Below are 18,094 nucleotides of genomic sequence, written 5' to 3'. Positions count from 1 at the left end.
ACCTTGCAAGAAACCCAAAGAAAATGACGTAGCCGGCTTTGGAATATATGTTGTTTCATTTTTTTTATGTTTCAAAAGAAAAGTAATCTGAGGGATAAATAAATTCTATAGTCTCTAACAAGTAGATAGATTCAAAAGAATAAAAAACACAAAATGTAATGAGAAATATTTGATTTTTCTCTGTTTCTCGGGATCAAGCTTATATGTTGAGAGCAATGAACCACTTATAGGATCAACACAGCAAATGTCAGACGAACTAAAATAAGAACCCACCTACAATATTCTTTTATTCATCCATAAATCTATCAATCTCTACCCCAAACACCATTTCCAACATAGCACAATCACAAATACATTCCACAACAAGATGCTAGTAACCGGCATAATATTATAAAAGAAAGCAAGAATAAGATATACTCATATATATCTATCTTAATTAACACATTTGAACTACTAAGAATTGGCAATTTCCATTGAAGAAGTTCATAAAATACAAGATGAGAACATAACTACATAACTTTAATGGTAGATTTACATACTAATTAGCCACCAATTACAGATGAACCATACATTAGAACATAAGAATCACCACTCATGTTCTAGTTCCACATCTATTTCCTATAAAAAAAACAAAATATTACACTACAAAAAAAAACAAAAAGGCCTTTGATATTGGAAGATTAAGATCAAGTTTGAAGACTTACTCTCTTACTCCTCTTTGGTTGATTGCACAAGGATAAAATGCAACTCCAACTATATTCCAATTAATCTCACTCAATGCTCTTTGACTCCGTTTCTAGCCGGTCTTTCCTCGCATTCAAAACCTTCTTCATAGATCATACAAAATATCAAAAACCCATGTTATTAAGTAGACTTTACAACTAAAATTAATATAATCAAGACCAAGTCTCAAAATTATATCAAACTTTTCTATCCCGAGTCATAAATTTACAATCAATGACCAAGAAACAAAAATATACATCAAACTAAACTAATTCAGTCACACCAAACAAGTATTTGCCGACAAAGCTAGACCCACTAAGTGTATACGTACCAGCACCAATAAATTTGCTAACGTCCAAGAAATTATTTATCATCAATTCCTTGTCATATATGGTGTTATTAATACAAACATGGCTCAAACTAATCTAACTTTAGCCAAAAAGATGAACTGAGAAGTTCATGTTAATTGGCATAGTGACTTACAAAAGAATCACAACTTAATTAATTCATTTGCAGCAAGCAAGCTAAATGGACATAATTCTAAGTCATCAACTTCATACATTTCCAACTTTAATAAATTGGTTAAATAACTAGTGTTAGTTTAAAAGTAAACCTGCACATAGCCAGTAGCAGCCCATGATGCACATCCGTGAAGATTTTGCTCCATTACTCATATGGTATTCACACAATCACATTCCCTTAATGTATGCGACCATGCATTCTTGTTGCAAAAAAAAAAAAAGATAAGAACAATGTGGTAATCTGTTTGATCTTCCGCTCGTCAATCATAACATATACCAAATCAAACCTTAATAAGATAGCGGGGAGGAAGAGCCACATTATCTTTGGAAAGAAGAGATCACGGTCATTTTATTTCCACATTTCATAGATGATACACACCGACATAATCAGTTCTCTACTATATTGGTCTTAAAATCAACATAAAGGTGCAAACATTTCTCACCTTTAGTGGTTTTGACTTGTCATGCCGGGCGCCCGATAGGGTTGGCGTGACTAAAATTGATGTTCGAGCATTTAATGTCGCTGTATTCCCGCTTTTGTGATACTTGGTCTGTTGTTCCATGGCTTCATGAATGGCAACCTTTAAAGAGATCGACAGGTTAGAGAAAACTTTCGAGTCCCTCGAAAAATTTGAAGTCTAAATAACGAGATGGTTACCTGATCTCTAACATCCATTTTATCAAATTCATCTATGCAACAAATTCCATTATCATCAAGCATTAGAGCACCAAGAGCGATTAGAGCAAGCATATTCCCTCGAAAGCATGTTCCACTATCGGCAAGCATTATCCATGAAGCATTAGAGCAACATATTCCCTCAAAAGCTTAAGTCTAAATAATAGATGGTTACCTTATGGTTTGCACATCTTTTTTGTCACTCTTTGGTAATCGGACCAGCTTTCAATTCGAAACAACCAAAGTCATACAATCACCTTAAAACAAGTAAACCTTTGATAACTTTGTAGGAGTACCAAGAGGAGCTGTAATATTGAGCAACTCGACCCGACTTACAGAGTATTTAGGCATAGCGACAGATTTTTAGCATAAATTTAATGTGTTTGTTGAAAAAGGAAGAAGTCTATATAGCATAACATTTCTAAGTAACCAAGAGCTCACCCTGAATTGTTGGCTATCATCATCCTCCCCATCCCTCTTGCTATTTCTTATATCGCTATCTCTTCAACCATCAGATATCTGATTAAGAGCATACAAAGGAAACAATTTAAATGAAAGACTACTACAAATACAAATAAATAAAATGATGAGCTAGGAACATAAAATGGGCACAAACCTTAACAGAGTTAGCAATGAACATAAGAAGCGTCTGAGAGAGGTCTCTCACTCCTAGTGCCCGAAGCCTCTTACACCTTCATTTCCTTTAAGATTTTGGTGCCGACTCTCTCCTACATTCTCCCTCTTTCACCTGGTGAAGCAAGTGCCATTATGTGCGGTATTACAACCAACGCATGCCCGTGAAAATGACCCAATGGAAGAGAAGAATTGCAAATTATCCAATCACAATCAAAATTCTCTCACTCCCCCAATCAATTATCATATAAATTAATAACTTCAAAGCCATATAATAAACAAAACAAAGATCTTAACAATACTTAATTAGTTTTTGTGTGTCCCATCAGATGGTAGAAAGATCTTGGTTTACCAGATAAGTTGGGCCTTGCCAGAGACAGGTTGGTGGAAAGTTTCTTAGCGTCAGTTGGAGCAGCCTATAAAACTCAGTACCACTGTTGTAGGGAATGGATAACTCGAGCTATTTTTCTCATACTGATAATTGATTGTATCTATGAACTAAAACTTTTTACAGACTCATGTAAAAGGTTGGTGGCTACGTTATATAAATAAGTTCGAATGTCGCAACTGGTATATGACTAAAAACTTTCCTTCAGGTGGGATCTCAAGGCAATGGACCTAATGCCATACTACATGATAATGTTTCTTGGCTCTTTTCAACATGTAGAACAACATTCTCTACTTGACATACAAAGAAAAGGGTATTGATATCTTACCACATTTGACTAAAACGGTATTTCATCATATTATATATGCACCTATCACATTCTAATTGGTATACATCATCTACACTTTGTAATTTGCGGTGTTTTTTTCTTCTTTATTATCCCAGTGGGCAGATTTTTGTAAAGCAGTCAAAACCTACACTTTTGTTAACTAAATAAACTATTAACATGATCAAAGGCCTACACCAGAAGGGAGACAAAAGTCCAAGACATTTATGGTGTCCCGAGTCTTGAAAACGGACCGTCATGTCCTTGACTTCTTATGAACTTACCCTGCATTTTAGACAGAAGTTAAACAACAGTAACTCATCAATCACTACGGCTACGCCAAAAGAGAACAATATAAGAGAGATTAGTTATTCTAGTTTAGTCTGAAATAAGAAATAGTTCTTCCTATGAATTATTATGTGGTATCCTCTTGTATATTCCAATTATCCCGCCTTAGGTTCTTTTCACTCCAAAGGAAGTGATTGATGCGAATATAACACATCTAACAAGTTCACATATTCTTTTTTGGTATTTCATTTCATAAATGAATTTCTAACTCTGTTTTCCAGTTGTTATGAACTACTCTTTCTCAACACAAAATTAAGAAATATATCCAGTTAATATGACTCCCAAAAATGAATATCCTCTCCCAAATCAATCCATTAAAGTTTGGGCCAATGTTTTGTTTCATTACTTGAGATCCATATCTCTAGAAAACACCGCTAAAGTAATAGTTCTACATTGACTATTTCATTAGTAGTATACTTATTTATAACAACCCATCCACTCCTATGTTATGGATGAGAAAATGTGTAACACATGAATTGCATGTGCCAATCCACTAATAGTGTAATAGATCGTAAAACAATCAAGTCAACGAATTATATAAACTAAAAAATAATAATGTAATCTCTAAAAAACAATTCATAGACGAAAAAATAAAGTAACAAAATAACGAAACGGTGGTATTACATGATAAGTTAAGCAATGAATATCTTGATAAAACATAAATAAATAAAATAATAAAATAATTATCTCAAAGAATAATAAATTTTACCTTACGCAAACACCTCTACCTAACTTCGGCATCGGTGTTATTCACATGAAGTGCGGACACCTTTACTTGCCGGATCGAAGCAATGGATGGCCGGTGCAGGTGTGTGAGTGAGTTCACATCCCAAAGACTAATGGCCTCTGCTTCAGCTATAACAACCTTCCCTCTATTTCTCCAGTAAAAATTTAACAGATTTGCTATAGTAATTAGGTGCCCAGAAATCAAAGGGAATGAAGCAACGTGAGCAGATACACAATACAACATGAGAACATTTAAACTAACTAAAATCTATCATATAAAAATGCAACCTTTGGCCATCGTTGACAAGTTATACCAATCTATTGTTAACATACACCCTGAAAAATACATGTAAATTGTTAACATACCAATCCATTGTTGACAAGTTATCCAATACATGTAAATTTGTGATTGGTAAGATAGAGCAGCTACACCTTGCATTCCCTTAGCTCATTCTCCAAGTTCAGTTTTTCTTCTTGCTTTCGATGGGTAGAGCTCTTGAAACTTATCTGCTTGCTGCAATTTAGATATATCAGTTCACGTATCTGTATATTGATCAAATAAAAATAATATATAAGATGAGAGATAAGCTATACCTTTGAACTTAGGTCTAAATCAATCTCCAGCTGCTCAATCTTCTCATTCATGGCCTGGAAGGAAGTAAAAATATCATTGTTTACGGCCCAATAATGTGAATATCATAGAAAACAACACAAGCAAAATGGGAACATATAGTGCATCTACAAAGCAGATGACCGTTGTGTTAATGAAAACCATATGACTTATCACTTCCTTTCAGATGACATTATAGAAATTCCAAAGGAAATCAACCATATAATCCAGAGACTAATGAAAGGCAATTTACGACTATTCCATTAAAAGCATTCAAACTGGACCATCACCTTTGCATTTTCTAAATGGAGAAAACAGAGACAAAACCTTAAAAGATGGCATAACGAAGCAGATCTAGTTGACGTTAAGTGAGTACATCAAACTCAAAAAGGTTGATAGCTACCAAAGACAAACCTTTTTGTCAGCTTCATCTTGAACAAATCTCTCATGAGGAACATAAACTCCATTCTTTTCCCTTGCTTCTCGCACATCTATTACCAGTTTGCCAGAGATTAAGATCTATAATAAGTAAGAAATTTCTCAACTGGAATACACAAAGTGAAAAACTCAACAGTCATCAAACCTTGTTTCATTCTTTTCCATTTCTAAGTACGATCTTTCAAATAAGTGGCCTTAGACATTTTCTGGTTTTACGAAAAGAAATAACATTATATATCAGCTAAGTATTTGAGAAGAACTTGGTACAGGAAAAATGAGTAGTGTACTCATGCAAACCTCCGGCTTGTTTTTATATTTTTAGCACGACATGCATAATCAAGAGTGCTTAGCGTTTCCCTCAAGACAATGCACAATTTGGAGAAATTGTCGCAATAATGCATGTTTTTTTGTTTTCCACCCAATGAGTCACGTAAAAGCCGTGTAAGCTTCTGTCCCTGCATGAATTGGTAACAAAAGGGCATTACATCAACAATCGGGGACCGGGCGTAAAATAACCGAGCAATTCCTATTGACATAAACCTGTATGGTATGTGAGCGAGAATGTTCCACAAGTGCATTTATGACACGACCAAGTGTTAGTAAGCTCTTGTTTATCTCCCCGCTTCCCTGCGGGACACGAAACCAATTAACAACAAAATAAACAAAAAGAATAAAAGAATAATAAATAAAGGCGATTCGATTCATTGATAACAACTTTTCTTTCATTGTTAAGTCACATCATAGGCCATCAATAGCATATTCATATGTTTAGAAGACAAACTAAATTTTAATAACCTTGGTCTATCTTGAATCCGACATGAGCGAGGCACCTAATGATACTCTAGAACATTGATTAGATGCAACTACTGACTATGAAGGGATTCACGATTCGGATGCGACACCACATATTGAGTTTAAAAGAAAACTGAGAAAACATTTAATCCAATACATGTAAATTTGTGATTGGTATGTGGGCCTTCAATTTAATTTTTCATATATCAAAACAGGGAAAATGTCCAGGAACAAGTTATCCAATACATGTAAATTTGTGATTGGTAAGATAGAGCAGCTACTACACCTTGCATTCCCTTAGCTCATTCTCCAAGTCCAGTTTTTCTTCTTGCTTTCGATGGGTAGAGCTCTTGAAACTTATCTGCTTGTACCTTTGGCCATCGTTGACAAGTTATACCAATCTATTGTTAACATACACCCTGAAAATCTTATGTCAAGACAAACCCAAAAGCTAATTCCTAAATTTTTTTAAAAAATGGAAACAATAGAAATTGTAAATAAAAGATGATTCACTATACAAAACGCTACCTTGGACAATGAAGAATCTTTCTTGAGCAGATTGAGCAATTGATTATACAAATTCAACTCCTTAGCCAAAACCCTAACTGTTACAAAGAAAGAAGAAGAGAAGATTAAGAGAATTGAAGGAAAGAGAAGAGAAAGGAGAAGATGACGACTTGACTCGATTAAGGCCACACTAGCGGCCCGATCTGATGCGATGGCGGTTTTCTCCGATGCTTACCTCACTTTTCTCTTTTTTATTGAAAGGGTGTGAGAGATGAGCACGAGAATGAAAAACATCCTCACCCTATTTTCATTTGTTTTCAATTTTTTTTTTATTTTTTTGGCAATAGGTCACACTTCCTATCCGTCACCGGGGTAAATGTTACTAAATAAACCAAATATTTGCCTACAAAAAATGTAACGGTTGGTACCATTTCCAACGGAAAGTATGTGTGACAAACATTGTAACGGATGAATAAGTGTTAGCAATCAATTTTACTAAATGTTGCAAAATATGTGTGACAAACATTGTAACGGATGAATAAGTGTCAGCAATCAATTTTACTAAATGTTGCAAAATCAGTGTTATGGTGTAGTGGAGAGACCGAGAGAATAGCGGGAATCCAATTTGAATGAGTTTCGTACTGTGTATATTTTTTTTCGCGTATTTGACTATTTGGCATAAAGTCATAAACCAGTAGAAAGTGGCAAATTTATATACCACTGTTTATGTTTAAGGTAGTGGGGATGTGGAGTACTCTCATCTGGAAAAAACTAACCATGGTATATGGCCCAACTTATCCCACGGTTTTCATGTAACTGTGGCATATACTAGTAAACTAATGACCAAAGAAATTTCCGCCGTGGTATATAAGTATTTCCCACGGTTTTTGGAAGAACCGTGGTATAAACGTTCTTATTGACCGTGGTATATGTGTCATTCTGTAGTAGTGAACGCGAAACACCGAAGCAAGTCCGCGACATTCTAGAAGAAGGTGGGCCATATAAGGACAAGGGGTCCAGGGTGTGTCAGAGCCAACTTGATGGTACGATAAGGAATAAGGGATGGGGTGCACAAGATCCAGGTAGTGGAACCTTAAAGGGACAGGTGGAGGAAAGCTGACTGAGAGATAGAAAGGAGATCAACGGATGTAAAAAAGAGGAGAGGAGACAAAAAGGAACAGTGAATCTAAAGCAAAAGAAAAGGAAAAAAAGAAGAGGAAGAGAGGAAAGAGAGAGGAAAAGAAGTGGAGAGTTTAGTGATTTTTCTAGTAAACACAGTCATGTTGAGATAGAAGATCCTACGGATGGTCATGTGTTTAAGGTAAATGGTCAACGTTTGAAACCATACCTTGACGGTTTGGCCGGGCAGGATGTGGAAGAGGTAAATCTTATTGATCATGTTTATCGATCTTGAATGATTGATTATAATGTATGTTTTATTGATTTTCATTTCTTTTTAGGTTTTGTTTGCTTCTTACTTAGCCAAAATTAAGGGTCGAGAGAAAGAAACAGTACTGGACTTTTCTCGAAAAAATTTTGTCAGGCGCGCGTGGGCTCGACTAAGCCTATGTCAGAGCGTGTCTGTGCTCCACCGCATTTTCAGAGCATTCGACTGTTTTCAAAAATAGAATAAACATAACTTAGGTCGCATTGATTCCATGTATTGCATTTCAGCCCCTAGTCTACTTTAGCTCGACATAGCGCTAATCCAAGAATCAGTTGTGTGAAGCATTCGTTTGCTAGAGACGTTAACTGTAGCGCTTGTGGGAGGCAACCCATGTTTTTATTTTTGAGTCTTGTGTACACATATCTCATGCATTCCACTTTAGCACTTTCTCTCCGTCTTTTTGGAGTCGTGTAACTCTATGGAATGAGATATGTGACACATGTTAGTCGTTGTAGTAATTTGGTTCCTTATATATATTATCCCTGTTATCTCTTTGGTAATGTACTAATTTCTACAGGTGACTCGAGCTTTATTTTTCGTTCATGGAGCTATTGGTAATCTCTTTCCTTTATCTTTACTTGTCCATGTGTTATCTTTTTCATTTGCACATATATGTCAACATTGAGGATAATATTTACAATAAGTTTGGGGGTGGGAACAAAATGTTTTGTTTGATGTATATATATATCCTATGCACTTTGTGATAATGGCATTATTTTATTTTCTATGATGATAATAGTCTAGAAATCTCATTTAGCATTAGAATTAAGAGTAGTTATTAGAAACTTAGGTTAATATATAGGTAATAGTCTCTGCATCTTTTCATAAATGTCTTGCATGAACATCATGATTGTTTTTGGCAGTACTTTTCTGAGACCTAGGTTAGAGTGTTTAATTTTATATATCCTGTGAGAATCTAGGCTAAAAGCCTCATATGAGTTGATATCTGAGTGATGACACAAGGGAGAAGTTAATTCCGAGTAGAGAAATCACACGTCCACTTGCTTGATCACCATACCATATCCTAAGAGAGAATTTAGGCCCTCTTTGGATCGATATAGCCAGAAATTCCAACTTAAAGAATATTTTTTCCACTAGTCGCCCCACTGAGCCTTTTCATAAACCGTAAATTCCTTACCCTATATAAAAGAAAAATAAAAGAATAAAAATAGCCTACCTATTTGATAAGTTTGAGAAATAGGATGAAATGAAGAAAAGAAATGAGAAAGACCTGTGGAAAACCAAGAATTTGTTAGTTGCTTCAAAAGAAAAATAAAGAAAAGAAAGTTTCCATCCAAAGAAAAGAAAAATGAATAGAAATAAAATAAAAAGTTAGAACTCCAAAAACAGAATCAAAGGAGTCAAAAGCCAAAACAAAAGGGCTAATGATGGAAACAAAGTGTGGAAGCAAAGTAAGAACAAAGCTTTCTCTAGTTACATAATTTGAAGACCTTATTTTCTCAGACTTGTCTATTTTGTTTATCCATTCCATTTATTCTTAAACTATAACCTAAGCCATATATAACACCTAATAAAGACCTTTAGCTCAATTATGAATAGGTTAGTGTGATAGTAAGTGGCAGATGTGTTTGATCAACCTCGGCTCCCTTGGATGTCATTGAGATTGAGAGGAAAAGTGTGCCCACTGCACACTAGAGTGAGCGAAACCTGAGTGGAAAAATCAGAGTATTTTTGTCTTCACATATTTGTGAGGACCTACTTATGGACGCTATTCCAAAGTTTCAGAAACGGACCTGCCACTGCATTTCATAGTATTGTTCATTGCATGTTTATTTATTTTTAGATGATTTGATTATTATGCATGTATTAACTTAGGTTTTAAAATGAGTATTCTTTATTCCTTGCTAGTGAGATGTACAGACACCTGAGATTAAATTAAGGAAACATTGTTGTTACTTCTTAGTCACTATAGTATAGATGAAGTTTGTGAGTATCTTCTCTGAAAACTCTCACGAGACTAAACTCGTCAACTAGGGTAAACCTAGGGGGTTTAAAAGGCTTGTTGCACATGCTAAGTGTAATCGTGATTCCTACGAAAATGAGTTAGGATTTTTAATTTTTGTTATTAGTTTAGAGTTAGTTTGCTCGAGGACTAGCAAAATGTAAGTTTGGGCGTATTTGATAAGCACATAAATGCTACACATGTATGCCCATATTTATGTTATATTGTATAGTTAATTAATATAAGTTCCTTTGATTAGTCTATTTTCTTGGTTTTACAGAAATCAACGCGAATACGAAGAAATGGGCTGAGACTGAGGACTTTACGGAGTTGTGAGATTCTCACGTCTTGATTACAGAGAGACTACACAAAATGAGATTTGAAATAACATATGTATGACATTATAAAGCTACTGCAAAAAGTTTAGGTAATGTTATCAAGAGGTCAGAGCGCGTCTGCGCCTGAAGAAGCCTATGTCAGAGCGCGCCCGCGTTCCCTTCTAATTTTACAGAATAACAGTGTTTTTCCAGACCCTTTGTAGTGCATAACTCACCTCTTGAAATCGATTTGGATAGTTCCAAAAGTGATTCAAACACGAAAGGAAAGGTTCCAAAAGGGATTCCAAGGCTTGTACGCCCTAAGGGATCTCTATATAAACAAAGGAAGTGGAGAGCTCTTCCGGACTCACCCTCAACACACAAAATCACAAACCTCAGGACAAAACCACTGGAGAAGAAGAAGAAGACTCTGCTGGAGACGAAGCCACCATACAGAACGACGGTTTTGTCAATGACTCCCCTTCTTCACTGTCTTGTTTCATCCATCATGTTTATGAGTAACTAAACTCAAAGCTAGGGCTTTGGTGAATCCCTAGATTTGCGTAGGATATCTTTATGCTACTGTTAACGTTACTGTTCTCAAACCGATTTTCAATGATTTATATATTGTTTTCACACTGATGTTAGTGGTTTACTTGCATTGATTATATCTTGAATGATTAAATTTCATATCTTGACTAGTTAATCGTAGGATTACTATTCCATTAGCATTATAGCATGGCTTTTAATTGTATATTGAATCTGTGAGGAGTTGTGCCGTAAGAAGACAACTCTTGCTAGGGATTCATATGTTTGCATGCTGAAATTCAATTCGACTACATGTTTAAATGCATATTAGGCCTTAAACGAACACACATTTGAGGAAACTAGGGTTTCCTTTCCCTCATGCTACTTGTACTTATATGAGAACTTTAAAACCGTGAATTAAGAGAACCTACAAGAGTCTAGGGTGGAATCAAACGCCTTAGTGTTTCCACCATTCATAGTTAAGAGTCTTAAGACAAGTTTCATAATTTTCATAGTATAATTAAAATAGAAGTAGTTAACCACTCTTTCAATCAACAACCATAATATTCGGATTAGGTTAAGTAGTATTTTAGAATTCAAATATTCCTAGATCATAACCCCTGTGGGTTCGACCTTGTTCTCGCACACCTACTACAATAGACCTTGTGCGCTTGCAAGTAGTAATAGTAGTATAGGAGTTAATTAACATGTTTATTTAGGTTGGTTAAATCTCTATCAATACCCACTAGTTCTAGATTGTGTCAAGAATTCATGAACCTTCAATCCATGTAAAAGAATTTGCATCACCAAGCATTCTCAGTTACTCTACTAAGCTTCATACGGGCACATATAAATCACAAAATTCCAGTGCAATTATTCCCTAGTTATGGAAGAAACTCTCCATTCTTACATTTTATATCAAAATAACTCTTACTCTCTAAACATAGACATGCAATATACGAGTATGGATTCTTTACACTCTTAATTATTCAAGAACATATACGAATTCAACTAATTAATTCAAGGGAAACAAGATGAGAGTAATGAATTATTCTAATATATTAAAGGTGCTGAATTTAAATTAACCTAATAAGCAATCAATAGAAATATGTGAATAAAAAAGAATGAGTTAGAGAGATTGAAATCCACTTTTCAATTCCTTAACATGCTAGAATAGATTGTTAGGAAATCCTAGTCTTTATATTCACACACAAGGTTCAAATATAAGTCATAGACTTTTAATGATCCATAATTGCGAGTTTTATTATTATTATTAAAGTAGGGTTTAATTAGCCTAATAATTTATGTTAGTTAAATCACATCACCAACCCTCATGTTTTTTGTTTTTGTTTTGCTGTTTTTTTAAATAATGAAATTCCAATGGTATGATTTGTCAATTTTCTCCTATTTACAAGTTTATTAAATTATATAATAAGGATAATGCGCGAACAATTATAATATTAATAACCAGTGTCATGCAATATAGTTTTTCTTGTTTTATAAATGTAGAACATGGGCAACATTCCTCACTCAATTCAATAAGGTATATAAATAAGTGTTATACATTATGTAGAATATGAGCAGCAATCCTCACTCAAAATGAGACTTCTCATGAGTGGTAATTATCAAATGGCGTCGCTGCCATCTATACTATCCCCAGCAACGGTGCCATTTTATAATAAATAAAAAAGGTAGATTACTAAATATTAATGCTAAAGAACACTTATAAGATGTAATCCTACCGTTCTTACGTTTTATATCAAAATAACTCTTACTCTCTAAACATAGACAAGCAATATACGAGTAATGATTTGTTCCACTCTTAATTATTAAAGAACATATGCGAATTCAACTAATTAATTCAAAGGAAACAAGATGAGAGTAATGATTTATTCTAATATATTAAAGGTGTTGAATTTAAATTAATCTAATAAGCAATCATTAGAAATATGTCAATAAAAAAGAATGAGTTAGGGAGGTTGAAATTCACTTTTCAATTCTTTAACATGCTAGAATAGATTGTTGGGAAACCCTAGTCTTTATATTCACACACAAGGTTCAAATATAAGTCCTAGACTTTTAATGATCCCTAATTGCGAGTATTATTATTATTATTATTATTAAAGTAGGGTTTAATTAGCTTAGTAATTTAGGTTAGTTAAATCACATCACCAACCCCCATGTTTTTTGTTTTTCTTTTACTGTTTTTTTAAATAATGAAATTCCAATGGTATGATCTGTCAATTTTCTCTTATTTACAAGTTTATTCAATTATATAATAAGGAAAATGAGCAAACAATTATAATATTAAAGATCAGTGTCATGCAATATAATTTTTCTTGTTTTATAAATGTAGAGCATGGGAAACAATCCTCACTCAATTCAATAAAGTATAAATAAGTGTCATACATTATGTAGAACGTGAGAACATTATATATATATGTCATCATATTAATTAAATTAAAACTCAACACTTATACTTCGTTAAATACTTCTCATTGTTAGGAAAATCTAATAGTACTAAGCAACAATATAGAGAAGAAACCGTGGAAAAAAAGACAAAGGAATCATGTTTTCTAGCCTCGTTAGCTTGTTCATCATCATCTCTTACTTCTACAATGTGTTCTACTCCAGAACAAAATATATATAAAATTTAATTTTTGTTCTTCTCTTTAGACTACTCATGAGTGGCAGTTCTTTTTTTCCTGCAAATTTAGCTAGAATTGAAATTAGGCTGCAATTTGTTTAAGCCTCTAGATGGTGAATGTAGCCACTCTCGGAACGTTGAATGCTACTTTTATTTTTCTGATCTCTCTTTTCCAAACTTTCAATACGTTTAATTCATTTTGTTTTCCTGTTTTTGAAAGTTAAACTATGGTTAGGCCAACCCTCATGTTTTTTTGTTTTTGTTTTGCTGTGTTTTTAAGGTATAAAATTCCAAGGGTACAATTTGTCAATTTTCTCCTCTTTACAAGTTTATTCAATTATATAATAATGATAATACACGGTATAAATGATCAGTATCTTGCAAATAGTTTTTCTCTCAATTCAATAATGTATAAATAAGTGTCATACGTTATGTAGAACGTGAGCAACATTCCTCACTCAAAATGATATTTATATATATTTATGTCAGCACTTTAATTAAAATGAAACTCAACACATATACTTCGCTAAAAACTTCTCATTGTTAGTAAAATCTAATAGTGCTAAGCAACAATAGAGAGAAGAGACAGAGGAAAAAGAAAACAAAGAAATCATGCTTTCTAGCCTCACTAGCTTATTCATCATCATCTCTTACTTCCACAATATGTTCTACTCAAGAACAAGGTATATATAAAATTCAGTCTTTCTTCATCTTCTTAGACTTCTCATGAATGACAATTATCAAATGGCGTCGCTATTATCTATACTATTCCGGCAGCGGCACCATTTTATAATAAATAAAAACGGTAGATTACTAAATATTATTGCTAAATAATACTAATAAGATGTAATCTTACCGTTCTTACGTTTTATATCAAAATAACTTTTACTCTCTAAACATAGACATGCAATATACGAGTAAAGATTTGTTCCATCCTCAATTATTCAAGAACATATGCGAATTCAACTAATTAATTCAAAGGAAACAAGATGAGAGTAATGATTTATTCTAATATATTAAAGGTGCTGAATTTAAATTAAACTCATAAGCAATCAATAGAAATATGTGAATAAAAAAGAATGAGTTAGAGAGGTTTAAATCCACTTTTCAATTCCTTAACAGGCTAGAATAGATTGTTGGGAAACCCTAGTCTTTATATTCACACACAAGGTTCAAATATAAGTCCTAGAATTTTAATGATCCCTAATTGTTAGTATTATTATTATTATTAAAGTAGGTTTTAATTAGCCAAGTAATTTAGGTTAGTTAAATCACATCACCAACCCTCATGTTTTTTGTTTTTGTTTTGCTATTTTTATAAATAATAAAATTCCAATAGTATGATTTGTCAATTTTCTCCTATTTACAAATTTATTCAATTATATAATAAGGATAATGCGTGAACAATTATAATATTAATGATCAATGTCATGCAATATAATTTTTCTTGTTTTATAAATGTAGAACATGGGCAACATTCCTCACTCAATTCAATAAGGTATAAATAAGTGTCATACATTATGTAGAACGTGAGCAACATTCCTCACTCAAAATGATATTTATATATATATTTATATCATCATATTAATTAAAATGAAACTCAACACTTATAGTTCGTTAAATACTTCTAATTGTTAGGAAAATCTAATTGTGCTAAGCAACATTTAAGAGAAGAGACAGAGAAAAAAGAAGAGAAAGATATCATGCTTTTTAGCATCGCTAGCTTGTTCATCATCATCTCTTACTTCTACAATGTGTTCTACTTAAGAACAAAGAACAAAGTATATATAAAATTTAATTTTTGTTCTTCTCTTTAAACTACTCATGAGTGGTAGTTTTCTTTTTCCTTCAGATTTAGCTAGAATTGAAATTAGGCTGCCATTTGTTTAAGCCTCTAGATGGTGAATGTAGCCACTCTCGGAACGTTGAATGCTACTTTTATTTTTCTGATCTCTCTTTTCCAAACTTTCAATACGTTTAATTCATTTTGATTTCCTGTTTCTAAAAGTTAAACTATGGTTAGGCCAACCCTCATGTCTTTTATTTTTGGTTTGCTGTATTGTTAAATAATAAAATTCCAAGGGTACAATCTGTCAATTTTCTCCTCTTTAAAAGTTTATTCAATTATATAATAATGATAATACATGGTATAAATGATCAGTGTGATGCAAATAGTTTTTCTCTTAGTTCAATAATGTATAAATAAGTGTCATACGTTATGTAGAACGTGAGCAACATTCCTCACTCAAAATGATATTTATATATATTTATGTCAGCACTTTAATTAAAATGAAACTCAACACATATACTTCGCTAAATACTTCTTATTGTTAGGGAAATCTAATAGTGCTAAACAACAATAGAGAGAAGAGACAGAGGTAATAAAAGACAAAAAAATCATGCTTTCCAGCCTCACTAACTTGTTCATCTTCATCTTTTACTTCTGCAATATGTTCTACTCAAGAACAAGATATATATAAAATTCAGTCTTTCTTTTTCTCCTTAGACTTCTCATGAATGGTAATTATCAAATGGCGTCGCTACCATCTATATTATCCCCGGCAGCGGCGCCATTTTATAATAAATAAAAACGGTAGATTACTAAATATTATTGATAAATAATAATAATAAGATGTAATCCTACTGTTCTTACGTTTTATATCAAAATAACTTTTACTTTCTAAATATAGACATGCAATATACGAGTAAGGATTTGTTCCATCCTTAATTATTCAAGAACATATGCGAATTCAACTAATTAATTCAAGGGAAACAAGATGAGAGTAATGATTTATTCTAATATATTAAAGGTGCTGAATTTAAATTAACTTAATAAGCAATTATTAGAAATATGTCAATAAAAAAGAATGAGTTAGGGAGGTTGAAATTCGCTTTTCAATTCCTTAACATGCTAGAATAGATTGTTGGGAAACCATAGTCTTTATATTCACACACAAGGTTCAAATATAAGTCCTAGACTTTTAATGATCCCTAATTGCGAGTATTATTATTATTATTAAAGTAGGGTTTAATTAGCCAAGTAATTTAGGTTAGTGAAATCACATCACCAACCCTCATGTTTTTTGTTTTTGTTTTGCTGTTTTTACAAATAATAAAATTCCAATAGTACGATCTGTCAATTTTCTCCTATTACAAATTAATTCAATTATATAATAAAGATAATGCGCGAACAACTATAATATTAATGATCAGTGTCATGCAATATAGTTTTTCTTGTTTTATAAATGTAGAACATGGGCAACATTCCTCAATCAATTCAATAAGGTATAAATAAGTGTCATACATTATGTAGAACGTGAGCAACATTCCTCACTCAAAATAATATTTATATATATATATATATTTATATCATCATATTAATTAAAATGAAACTCAACACTTATCGTTCGTTAAATACTTCTAATTGTTAGGAAAATCTAATAGTGCTAAGCAACAATTAAGAGAAGAGACAGAGGAAAATGAAGAGAAAGATATCATGCTTTTTAGCCTCACTAGCTTGTTCATCATCATCTCTTACTTCTACAATGTGTTCTACTCAAGAACAAAATATATATAAAATTTAATTTTTGTTATTCTCTTTAGACTACTCATGAGTGGTAGTTTTCTTTTTCCTGCAAATTTAGCTAGAATTGAAATTAGGCTACTATTTGTTTAAGCCTCTAGATGGTGAATGTAGCCACTCTCGGAACGTTGATTGCTAATTTTATTTTTCTGATCTCTCTTTGCCAAACTATCAATACGTTTAATTCATTTTGTTTTCCTGTTTTTGAAAGTTAAACTATGGTTAGGCCAACCCTCATGATTTTTGTTTTTATTTTGTTGTATTGTTAAATAATAAAATTCCAAGGGTATAATCTGTCAATTTTCTCCTCTTTACAAGTTTGTTCAATTATATAATAATGATAATACATGAACAATTATAATATTAATGATCAGTGTGATGCAAATAGTTTTTCTCTTAGTTCAATAAGGTATAAATAAGTGCCATACGTTATGTAGAACGTGAGCAACATTCCTCACTCAAAATGATATTTATATATATTTATGTCAGCACTTTAATTAAAATAAAACTCAACACATATACTTCGCTAAATACTTCTCATTGTTAGAAAAATCTAATAGTGATAAGCAACAATTGAGATGAGAGATAGAGGAAAAAGAAGACAAAGAAATTATGCTTTCCAACCTCACTACCTTGTTCATAATCATCTTTTACTTCCACAATATGTTTTACTGAAGAAAGTATATATAAAATTCTGTCTTGGTTATTCTCCTTAGACTTCTCATGAATGGTAATTATCAAATGGTGTCGCTACCATCTATATTATCCCTGGCAGCGGCGCCATTTTATAATAAATAAAAACGATAGATTACTAAATATTAATGCTAAAGAACACTTATAAGATGTAATCCAACCATTCTTATGTTTTATATCAAAATAACTCTTACTCTCTAAACATAGACATGCAATATACGAGTAAGGA

General features: G+C 32.7%; 2 long non-coding RNA genes across 2 annotated transcripts; both read right to left on the bottom strand.

The window, feature by feature from the left end:
- Positions 1-4,427: 4,427 nt before the first annotated feature.
- On the bottom strand, positions 4,428-5,428 carry LOC147508103 (uncharacterized). Its single transcript, XR_015216302.1, has 3 exons — positions 5,365-5,428; positions 4,935-4,988; positions 4,428-4,854 (listed from the first exon to the last, which is right to left on the bottom strand). It is a non-coding gene; the product is annotated as an uncharacterized LOC147508103 (long non-coding RNA).
- A 1,036-nt stretch (positions 5,429-6,464) lies between these two features.
- LOC147508102 (uncharacterized) lies at positions 6,465-7,035 on the bottom strand. The gene is made up of 3 exons (XR_015216699.1): positions 6,923-7,035; positions 6,709-6,785; positions 6,465-6,599 (listed from the first exon to the last, which is right to left on the bottom strand). It is a non-coding gene; the product is annotated as an uncharacterized LOC147508102 (long non-coding RNA).
- Positions 7,036-18,094: the final 11,059 nt, after the last annotated feature.

The sequence above is a fragment of the Coptis chinensis genome, chromosome 3 (genome assembly GCF_015680905.1).
Source record: "Coptis chinensis isolate HL-2020 chromosome 3, ASM1568090v1, whole genome shotgun sequence".
NCBI lineage: Eukaryota > Viridiplantae > Streptophyta > Magnoliopsida > Ranunculales > Ranunculaceae > Coptis > Coptis chinensis.
This window is presented reverse-complemented; position numbering and strand designations above follow the sequence as displayed.